General features: G+C 36.0%; 1 pseudogene; it reads left to right on the top strand.

Moving 5' to 3' along the window:
• Positions 1-5,449: 5,449 nt before the first annotated feature.
• On the top strand, positions 5,450-5,914 carry LOC123943110 (annotated as a pseudogene).
• Positions 5,915-11,866: the final 5,952 nt, after the last annotated feature.

Raw genomic sequence — 11,866 nt, 5'->3', positions numbered from 1 at the left:
CTTTGGAGAAAGTAGGTATAACATGTATATAAATAATTAACAATCTAAGAGAATGCTGTTTATCTTAATTTTCTAGTATTTACAATCTACCATCTAAGGTGGATCTAACTGCCAAATGTTCAAATCTCAGATTAGTGTAGAGGGCATTACAAGCAATTTCAGAAGTCAAAATTAAGCTTGACTTGTTTTGTTTTTTGTTTTTTTATTGTGTTATGTTAGTCACCATACAATACACAATTAGTTTTTGTTGCAGTGTTCCAAGATTCATTTTTTATGTATAACACCCAGTGCTCCATGCAATACATGCCCTCCTTAATTCCCACCACCAGGCTCACCCATTTCCCCACCACCTCCCCTCTAAAACTGTCAGTTGTTTTCTTAAAGTCCACAGACCAAGCTTTCATGGTTCATCTCCCCCTTTTATTTCCCCCACTTCACTTTTCCTTTCCTTCTCCTAATGTCCTCCATGTTATTCCTTATGTTCCACAAGTAAGTGAAACCATAAGCTTGACTTGTTTTAACTGAAATGTGGTAAGGGTTTCTTTCCTTATTCTGGCTATTGTTTGGTAAGGGATGAGGTATTAAAATCATTGAGATTACTCTTTGGAAGTATGCTATAAGGGGGCACCTGAGTGGCTCAATCTGTTAAGCATACAACTCTCAATTTTGGTTCCAGTCATGATCTTGGGATCATGAGATTGAGCCATGTGTGTGCTCCATGCTCAGTTCGAGTCTGTTTGAGATTCTCTCTGTCCCTCTGCCTCTCTCCCAACTTGTGTGCACTCTCTCAACTGAACAAATAAATAAGTAGAATCTTTTGTTTAAAAAAAAAAGTACACTAAAGTAAAAACCAGTATTTTTTTCCATAATGTAACATTTTAAAATGTGAATTCATTTATTTAATCTTATTAATATAAAGTTTACAAGGAAAAAACTTGGCAAATTGAAGTCAATTGATTTTCCAAAATCTAAAGTTTAAAGTCACACTTTAATTTTTTTTTTTTTTAAGATTTTACTTATATATTTGTCAGAGAGAGAGAGAGAGCACATGTGCAGGCACAAGCACGCAGAGAGGCAGGCAGAGGCAGAGAGAGAAGCAGGCTCCCCGCTGAGCAGGGAGCCCGATGTGGGATTCAATCCCAGGACCCTGAGATCATGACCTGAGCCGAAGGCCGTAGCTCAACCGACTGAGCCACCCAGGCGTCCCTCACACTTTAATTTTTATAAAAGGCCAAATCATGATAGCTTTAAAGCTCAATACTGCCAAAGTCAATAAATTAAAACTCTTAGACCAAAGCCAGCTTCCTGCCATTTTGATTCTGCCCACAAGATATGAATGATTTTTATAAATGTCCTTTTGTGGGGCATCTGGATGGCTTAGTCAAGTTAAGTGTCCAGCTCTTGGTTTTGGCTCAGGTCATGATCTCATGGATCAAGAGATATATCCCCACATTGGACTCCAGTGGGTATGGAACCTGCTTAAGATTCTCTCTCCCTCTCCCTCCACCCCTCCCTTCCCCCTTGCTCTCTCTTTCTCTCTCTCTGTCTCTCAAATAAATCAATAAATCTTTTTTAAAAAGCAAATGAATTTTTATAACCATTTTGATGTCAGGAAGAGTAACTTTGAACCCTTGTTAAGTGAAATGATATCCTAAAAGAAAAAAAAGAAAGAACTCCATTCTTCTTATTAGTAGATATATTTTTTAATGTTTCAGTTATTATTATTGTACTTTGAATTTTGTTAATAAAGCAATTTGTTGCCTATATTTTGTTGGGTTTTCTGTAATTTGTTAAGTTCTATATAATGTCTTAATTTTTGCCTCATGTCCTGCAAAGCTTAAAATATTTACTAGTCCTTTACAGAGAAAGTTTGCCAGCTTCTACATTATTTCATCACCAGATGCTACAATCACACTAACCCATGATCAGAAATATATACAACATATATGGAATATATTTTGTATGAAGTTGACTCAAAATATCACTAATAATTTTCTTAGCAGAAGAATTTTAATTAAAATTGTCCTAAACTTATGACTATCATTTTTTCTGCAGCTACTATTAAATCTAGGGGAATGGAATTGAAAAGATATCATTTTGGTCCATCTATCTTAAAAACATGAAAAATTTCTCAGCTGTTTACTCAGCATATGTGACCAATTCAAGCTCTTCCTGTCTGTAAGGTAGGTAACTATTACTGTCGTGTGAAGAGAAAGTTGCGTGAATGCTTAATACTAAGAACTTTTCTGGTTATCCCCTTTAAATCCTCATTCCAGGTTCATGTTCTGCTATAAGCAATCCCTGGCTCTGAAGCTTGCTTTTTATCATCTTCTCTCCCATTGGTAGAGTGGTTGTGTTGTTTTTCAAATTTATGTGTTTTTCCTATTTTTTAACATGTTATTTTCACATATTTCTTCTATATCCCTATCTTATGCAGCTATTCTTACTATTCTTTAACAACCACTGTCAGTAATCTGCACACAGATTTATGCATTCATGGTAAGGCTTGAGAAGTAAAGGGATTCTGGAGTAAAAGCAGAGGAAAATTAATACAGGAGAGTGGTACTGGCAGTGAGGTCAAGAAGGAATCCTTGTGGACATAGTACACCCTTCCTCTTACTCTCTCATCTCATCTCTCTGCACCCAATCTATGCTCATTTTCAAATGGTGTAATTTGGCCTATTTTCCTTATCCTTAAAATAAATGGTATCAGACATAATTTTTAATAACTGAAGACCATATGTATCATTCTTATTTTGCCGACATAAGACTAACCAAGGAAATTTATTAATATGTAATTATATTTTGCAATTATTTTGAAATGCTTAATCTTTAAATTAAATAAAGGAATAAAAAGAAAATGATTTTGATTATATAATAGAAAATGTTTAAAGTAGTTTAACAGAAAAATTGATGTTATAGGAAGTTTTCTAGAAATTGGTATTCATTTAATTTTTATGCAGAACACTATACTAGGGAGATACATTTTTTAAAAGAAAGAAAGCAAGAAGATTTTTCTTGACAGGTTTAGAGAACCTAACTCTTAAAGAATTAGATAATACAATTTTATAAAACAACCCAAGGTCCATCACAAATTAATAAGCAGAAAATTATTTACCACTGAGACAATGTTCTATACTTAGTAAGTATGAGATGAAGGAATGATCAGAGTATTGTAGAATTACTTAGGGCAATTAGTACTTTCTATAGGAACATCTGCTTTGCTCTGGGCCTATTTCAAGTGGCACAGTGAGTAGCATTCATCCATGAGCAGACTACCATTTGTCCCCAGAAGCAGTGAACAGTGACCCAGGGTATGGGAAGCTCTTTTACCATTAGGCAGATGAAATAAGAAATGCTCATCAGTCACTTTACAGTTAGGGGGTCAAGTACCTGACATCTGCCAGCCATTCTACTCTGGAGGCAACACTATGTTTACAACTTCCCACACAGACCTCGGTGGCTCTGACACCCAGGGTTATTTCTGTTTGCTTCCCCAGCTGAAAAGCTAGGTCCACCTTTTACTTTATCTTACTTCCAGTCTGTTTTCCTGTTTGTCCTGTTTTCCATCTTTTCCTTCCAAGTTCTAATTAATTTCAAGGATTTTTTTTTTAATCTCTGTCACTTCTACAGATTGCACTCTATATTATAGAAACCTCCCCCATTATATGACTCCCTTCGTTCTAGGAAGAAATTGTCAAAAAGGTAGAAGAAGACCAAGTTCAAGTCATAGCATGGAATTCTAGGGAAGGTATCCTCAGAGAGAGAGGGTTCAGTAGTGTTCATTGCTATAAATAAACACTAAGAAAAGAAAGAACATAGACTCTGACTTATAAAGGCTTTTAGCATTGTTTTCCATCCTTTCCCCATTTCTGATGAATTTTCATGGTTCTTCTCTGTCTTTGGCATTAGTGCTCTTTCCACTCCCTATTGAGAGAATCCCCACTATCCCCCCTACCTTCAGATAAGCCTAAAGAGAAAGGATCATGGAGCCCCAAGGAAGATGTCCTCAAGAGTGTTTGGCATTGGCAATGTTCATCACTGTAGGACTTAAGAATTAATGACAGGGCTGTGAAGGATAGGAGGTAAAACTGAGGAGATACTTTTGGGATAGGGAAGATTTATCATCTGTTGTAGGAGAAAAGAAGAACCCACAGGAGAAGGATTAGAGATACAAAAGAGAGAGTTGGGGAATGGGATGGTGCTCTTCTTATACTGAAGCAAGGTTGGAAAATCAGAGTCTGAATGAATTTACTAAAACGTTGATGGGGAGTTGGAATTAAGACAGATGGCTCCCATTTCAGTAAACTAGGAAGTGTTATCAGATTACATTTGTTTAATTGCTCATATAATTCAACTGAGTTGACATAGAAATTTATATACTGGTTAGAGAGCTGACTGAACATTTTGACAGCTTTTGTCTTTCCTCCCTACCCAAATTCTATTGAACTGACAGAAGAAACGTAAAACAATAATAAACCCATAGCAAGCAGGGAAGAGTGCTATCAAAAGTGCAAATTTCTGGGAGGTATTAAGCAAATAGGATAAGACTGATGGCATATCCCAACGAAGCTGGACCTACAGCTCCACAGAGATGGAAAAGAAAAAAGGAACCTTAAATAAGCCCAAGATCAAAGGCTATAAGGAACTGAGAGGAACAGGCTATGTCTGGTTGGCCAGTTAATTACAGGGTGATAGAACAACTGTACCAGCACCCTGCTTTCAAAGTATCTGATGCTACTGGGTACAGGAAAAAGCCACAAATTTGGAATTCTAAATATGACATGGGAGAGTCCCAAAGCAGATTTTAATACAATAGGATCTCCTCTGATTCATGGGCCCTCCCAAAAAGGAAATATGTCCACCCAAAAGGCATGCTATATACACAAGCCAGCCTGGTAGTTGGCCATGTCATCATCTTTGCTGTCAGACCCAGGTGAACATTGTCACTTGAAATATGCTCCAGGTAACAATATTCAGTAACCAAGATCTTTGCCTATAGATACAAATAGCTAACCAAGATCCAAAATTCAAGAACAGCCAACATAAACACAAAGAAGCAATGAACTCAACAAATTTGGTTTCCTTTTTAGAGTATGTGTAGGAACTATGTTGCCTGAAGGACTACTTGTCTCAGTAGATTGCCTTGCCCATTAGAAGGACATAAAGATTGATGATGGCCTCTCTCATCCCAAAGAAATTCTACATGTTCAGAGTACTTCTCATTGGGCACCTGCTAGCAATGGACCATATGGTCAGTCTATCAAAGTTAGTAGACATGTTTAAGGTTTTCTTATTTTAGTCGCAGTTGACTAAATATGTGAAGTAAGTTGACAGGTTGGCTCTTTTTTAATAACAAAGTTTTCAATTTAGCTATAACCTTTATCATGTTAGTGATCCAGGCATACAGAGTAACATCTTTAAAAGAAGGAACCTCCCTTTTATGAAGATGGCGCCGAAAGCTAAGAAGGAAGCCCCTGCCCCTCCCAAAGCCGAAGCCAAAGCAAAGGCTTTGAAGGCCAAGAAAGTGGTGCTGAAAGGCGTCCACAGTCACAAAAAAAAGAAGACCCGCACATCACCTATGTTCTGACGACCCAAGACTCTGCGTCTCTGAAGGCAGCCCAAATACCCTCGAAAGAGCACCCCCAGGAGAAACAAGCTTGATCACTGTGCTATAATCAAGTCCTCCCTAACTACTGAGTCAGCCAAAAATAGAAGATAACAACACACTTGTGTTCATTGTGGATGTCAAGGCCAACAAGCACCAGATCAAACAGGCTGTGAAGAAGCTCTATGACATTGATGTAGCCAAGGTCAACACCTTAATCAGGCCTGATGGAGAGAAGAAGGCATACGTTCGACTGCCCCTGACTATGATGCTTTGGATGTTGCCAACAAAATTGGGATCATCTAAACTGAGTCCAGCTGGCTAAATCTAAATACAGTTTTTTTCATGATAAAAAAAAAAGAAAATAAAAGAAGGAAACTGATTTATAAGCAAAAACAATTAAGAAAAGCAATTGTATATATTATTTTACCTATAAAAAGTTAATCAAAACATATGCTATGTGGATTTTTTTGGCAATTAACTGAAAATAAATGTAAATTTATTTGACAGCACAGTTTTAAATGTTTAAAAAGTACTCCTGGATCAGTTTCTGCAGTGGAAAACTTCTGATGGTTCTTATTTGTTGTAGTCTTAGTTTAGGATATGAAACAAAGATACTCGTTATTTTTTGCTTACTGATTTCTAGCTTAATTAAGTAGTGAAAAAAGATTGTACTCTAAATGATTTAGTCTCTTGCAATTTGTTGAGACTTGCTTTATGGCCCACATGACCAGTTTTGATATATGATCAATATGTATTTATAAAGAATGTGTATTCTATTACTGTTGGATGTGATACTGTATATACGTCAATTAAGGTAGGTTTATTAAAAGTATTCTTTAGATCTTCTATATCTTTGCTGATTTTTTTCCTTTCATTTCTTTACCAATAATTGAGAGAGGTGGTTTTATGGATTTGTCTTCTCCCTTAAGTTTTATCAATGTTTGCTTTAGTTATTTGAAAGTATGTGAAAGCACATTTAGAATTGTTTTATCTTTCTGGTGGATTACCTTTTATCATATATCCATTTTAAAAGTAGAATAACTGCACCAGTTTTTCTAATTAGAGTTACAGTGGTATATATTTTTCCATCTTTTACTTCTACCCTTTCTCAATCTTTATATATAAAGACTATCAATTATAAATAGCATCTGATTGTATTTTTTAATCTTGTTCAAAATGTTTGTTCAAAATGTTCAAAATGTTTGTTCAAAAATCTTGTTTCAAAATGTTTGCTTATAACTAGAGCAACCTCTTTTAATGTAATTATTCATGTGTTCATGTTTATAATGATCTGTTTTTTGCTCTTTTTACTTATTTCTTGTTCTTCTTTTTCCTTCTTTACATTATTTAAGGTTAAATAGACTTCCTTCATTATTTTACCCCCCCCTTTATTGGTTTGTTAATTATACATTTTTTTACTATGTTGAGTACATATCCTAAAGAATACATTCTCTAGTCTGGATTTATTACAACCTAATATAATTCTATACATTTAAAACTTCTTGACCAAGGCTAAGACCTTAGAATATTTTATGTTCATGTGTCACCATCCTTTGTGTTATTGTACCAATCATTGTACTACTGCATTTGTTTTAGTTCCCAGAAGGCATTGTAATTATTGCTTTGTACGCTCAGTATTCATTTTTATTTATCCACAGTTTACTATTTCTGTTGAATTTCCGTGCTTCCATTTGGAACCATTTTCCATTTTCCAGCAAAACGAACCTTTATATGCATTTTAATGAGGATATGCTGTTGATAATTTCACTTGCTTTTTGTCTCTCTGCTAATGGTTTATTTTACCTACACTTTTAGAGAGTATTTTTGGTGGGTATAAAATCCAGGAATATAGCTGTCTTTCAGCAACTTGAAAATGCCATTCCATTATCTTTCATTATTTCCATTGACAAGTTGACTACTGTTCTTATTTCTGTACCTTTCAAAGTAAGATATATTTTTTCCATTTGGCTATTCTCAAGGTTTTGTTTTGTTTTGTTTGTTTACAGTTTTTAACAGTTTTAATATGATGTGTCTTTCTTTGCCTTGATGTCTTTCACTTTGAAAATTCTTTGCCCTATTTATTCAGTTGTTTCCTGCCCTATTATTTTTCTCCTCCCCAGTCTGGGACACCAACTAAATATACTTTTTTTACCATTCTCATATTGTAGCTACAAACTTTTTAGTATTTTCATACCTTTTATTACCCAAATTCAAGGCAGACACTTTCTGGTATTTCTTCCAGATCACTTATCCTCTCTTTAGCTTCCAGTACTCTGTTTAACCCACCAATCTTGTTCTTAATACCAGTTATTACATTTTATTAGCCCTAGAAATTCTATTTGACTTTCTAAATAAATTTTGCCACTGTACGATCTACAAATTCTTCATGTCATTTATTTTTCAAACTTATTAATCATGCCTTTGCTTCCAACCTGATATTTCCAATAAATAGCTCATCTATTGATCTGTTTTTTTCTCCCTGTCCTATTTTGTGTTTTCCACGTGTGTTATTAATGCCAAATACTACATTTGCTAAAACGTAGTGACTCTGGATAATGTCCTCATTCTCTGTGGATTTGGTTGGATAATAGAGTGCTGACAGACTACTTCATTCCAATGCTGGGATTCAACTGGCAATTGCTCAATCTACCTCTTTTTTGTTTCTCCTTTGCTGTTGTGGACACCTGGGTTTCTAGCTGAGATTCTGGGTTGTTTTGTTTTCTTTAAGAATGTATTTATTCATTTTATTTGAGAGAGAGTGTGTGCACATATGCCTGTGTGAAGGGAGAGAAGCAGAGAGGAAGGGAGAGGGACAATCAGACTCCACACTGAGCGTAGAGCAGAAGGCAGGGCTCAATCTTATGATCAGAGATCATGACCCTGAGTTCATGACCTAAGCCAAAATTAAGAGCTGGATACTTAACCAACTAAGCCACCCAGATGCCTGGAGATCCTGGGATTTTTAATCAGGATCTCTTCCCCTTAGAAGTTTTAGAACTCCATTTTTTTCTCTGTGGGACTGTATGACTATGGAAAATCTTGCTTAATCCTTCAGTGGCTTTCTGCCTAGTTCTTACCCTCCTGTTTTGTAAAATTTGGTAATTCAGTGAATGATTTTTTTTTTTGTTCTTCAGTTCATTTATCTTTTGGAAATGTGTGCTTTATTGTTTGCCTTAAATTTTATAAAATAATTGCATGTATCATAAAACAGACTTTTAGACTATAGCAACTCCCCTTATCTCAGCATTGAAAAAGAAAAGCTTCTTCCCATAGTCTATTTTCCCTCGAACCCAAGTAAAGTTTGTTTGTTTGTTTTTCATCTTTTTCATTCTCTTAACCAGGCCTCAGAGTTTGTATCATTAAGATAGTTATTCGTGTTTGGAATAGTCTTAAGATTATAGAATTTAGCACTGGAAGGAACCTAAGACGTCATCTTCTGTTGGCTAACCTCCCACACAGTGCAGAAATGCTTCCTGCAGCATCCTTGGCATATGCTCATCCGGTCTCAGTTTGGATATCTTCAGCAAAGGAGCTCATCATTTCCTGAAACAATCCATTCTGTTGGACAACTCTATTTTAAAAATCCTTATGTTGAGCTAAAATATGCCTCTTTGTAACTTATACTCATTTACTCATTGTTTCAAGTTTTCCTTCTGGAGTAAGTCAAAACAAGAGAACATTTTTAGATAGTACTTAAAGCAGATCTAAATGCCATTCCTGTCTTTTTTATTTTTAATTAATTTTTTTTTTTGTTTTTTTTGTCCCAAACCATAGAACATCAATTGCTAAGTTTAGATACTAATCAGAAGTAAGGTCATCTACTTAGTAATGATTAAAAAATCAATGCACAGAAATCAGTTGCTTTTCTATACACCAACAATAAGACAGAAGAAAGAAATTAAGGAGTCGATCCCATTTATAATCGCACTCATAACTATAAGATACCTAGGAATAAATCTAAGCAAAGAGGCAAAGAATCTGTAAAACGATAGAATAGTCGTGAAAGAAATTGAGGAAGACACAAAGAAATGGAAAAACGTTCCATGCTCATGGATTGGAAGAACAAATATTGTGAAAATGTCTATGCTACCTAGAGCAATTTACACATTTAGTGCAATCCCTATCAAAATACCATCAAGTTTTTCTTAAGAAATAGAACAAATAATCCTAAAATTTCTATGGAACCAGAAAAGACCCCGAATAGCCAAAGGAATGTTGAAAAAGAAAACCAAAGCTGGTGGCATCACAATTCCAGACTTCAAGCTCTATTACAAAACTGTCATCATCAAGACAGTATGGTACTGGCACAAAAACAGACACATAGATCAATGGAACAGAATAGAGAACCCAGAAATAGACCCTCAACTCTATGGTCAACTAATCTTCAACAAAGCAGGAAAAAATGTCCAATGGAAAAAAGACAGTCTGTTCAACAAATGATGTTGGGAAAATTGGACAGCCACATGCAGAAGAATGAAACTGGACCATTCCTTACACCATACAAAAAAATGAACTCAAAATGGAAAAAAGACTTACATGTGAAACAGGAATCCATCAAAATCCTTGAGGAGAACACAGGCAGCAACCTCTTTGACCTCAGCCATAGCAACTTCTTCCTAGAAACATTGCCAAAGGCAAGGGAAGCAAGGACAAAAATGAACTATTGGGGCTTCATCAAGATAAAAAAACTTTTGCCCGGCAAAGGAAACAGTCAACAACACCAAAAGAGAACCGACAGAATGGGAGAATATATTTGCAAACAACATATCAGATAAAGGGCTAGTACCCAAAATCTGTAAAGAACTTATCAAACTCAACACCCAAAGAACAATAATCCAATCAAGAAATGGGTAGAGGACATGAACAGATAACTTCTCCAAAGAAGACATCCAAATGGCCAATAGGCACATGAAAAAGTGTTCTACATAACTTGCCATCAGGGAAATACAAATCAAAACCTCAGTGAGATACCACCTTATCCAGTCAGAATGGCTAAAATTAAGAAGTCAGGAAACAGCAGATGTTGTCAAGGATGCGAAGAAAGGGGAACCGTCGTACATTGTTGGTAGGAATGCAAGCTGGTGCAGCCACTCTGGAAAACAGTATAGAGGTTCCTCAAAAAGTTGAAAATAGATCTATCCTAGGACCCAACAATTGCACTACTGGGTATTTACCCCAAAGATACAAATGTGGTGATCCGAAGGGGCATGCGCACCCCAGCATTTATAGCAGCAATGTCCACATAGCCAAACTATGGAAAGAGTTTAAATGTCCATCAACAGATGAATAGATAAAGAAGATGTGGTATATATACACAAAGGAATATTATGCAGCAATCAAAAAATGAAATATTGCCATTTGCAACGATGTGGATGGAACTAGAAGGTATTATACTAAACAAAATAAGTCAATCAGAGAAAGACAATGATCATATGATCTCACTGATATGAATGAGATCATAGGGAAAGGGAGGGATCATAGGGGAAGGGAGGGGAAAATGAAACAAGATGAAACCAGAGAGGGAGACAAACCATAAGAGACTCTTAATCATAGGAAACAAACTGAGGGTTGCTGGAGTGGAGGGGCATGGGATGGATGGGGTGGCTGGGTGAGGGACATTGGGAAAGGTATGTGCTATGGTGAGTGCTGTGAATTGTGTAAGACTGATGATTCACAGATCTGTGCCCCCAAAACAAATAATACGTTATATGTTAATTCAAAAAATAAAAATTAAATAAAAGAGAGCATGGGGAGTGCCTAATGCTTCTGAGTTATTTTGCCTTGGAATAATGCCCTTTTAATAAAAGTAATGCCATGATCCCTAAAGAATGCCCGTCTTCATTCTAAGCCCATCCTCATTCTCAACCTTAACTGCACAATCAAGTGGGGCTGATGCCAGAGTTTCACTCTGATTTAATTGGTCTGAGATGGTATTTTTCTGGCTCAAGAACTGTGATTGCAAGTTCTGGCATAAGTAAAGTACAGATAAGAGGATCACACATTACACATCTTCATAACTCCAGATCTAGGAATAACTCTGAAACATCTGGTTAATTCTAAAGGAAACTTTTGGAATCCTGCCAGTAGATTGAGGGTGGAGGTGATTCTTAATTCCCGCCCTCCAAAATATATGCTTTTATCCCCAACCTGACAAAAATCACTTTGATTAAGAGCTTCTGTTCATAAAATAAAGAACTTGGTAAGTTCCTACAGTATTGCATCAAAGCAATGATTAGGCAAGCTTTGGGAAAAGTG

This window comes from Meles meles, chromosome 6 (assembly GCF_922984935.1).
Source record: "Meles meles chromosome 6, mMelMel3.1 paternal haplotype, whole genome shotgun sequence".
Lineage (NCBI taxonomy): Eukaryota > Metazoa > Chordata > Mammalia > Carnivora > Mustelidae > Meles > Meles meles.
The sequence above is the reverse complement of the archived record's forward strand: the minus strand, read 5'-3'. Positions and strand labels throughout refer to the sequence as shown.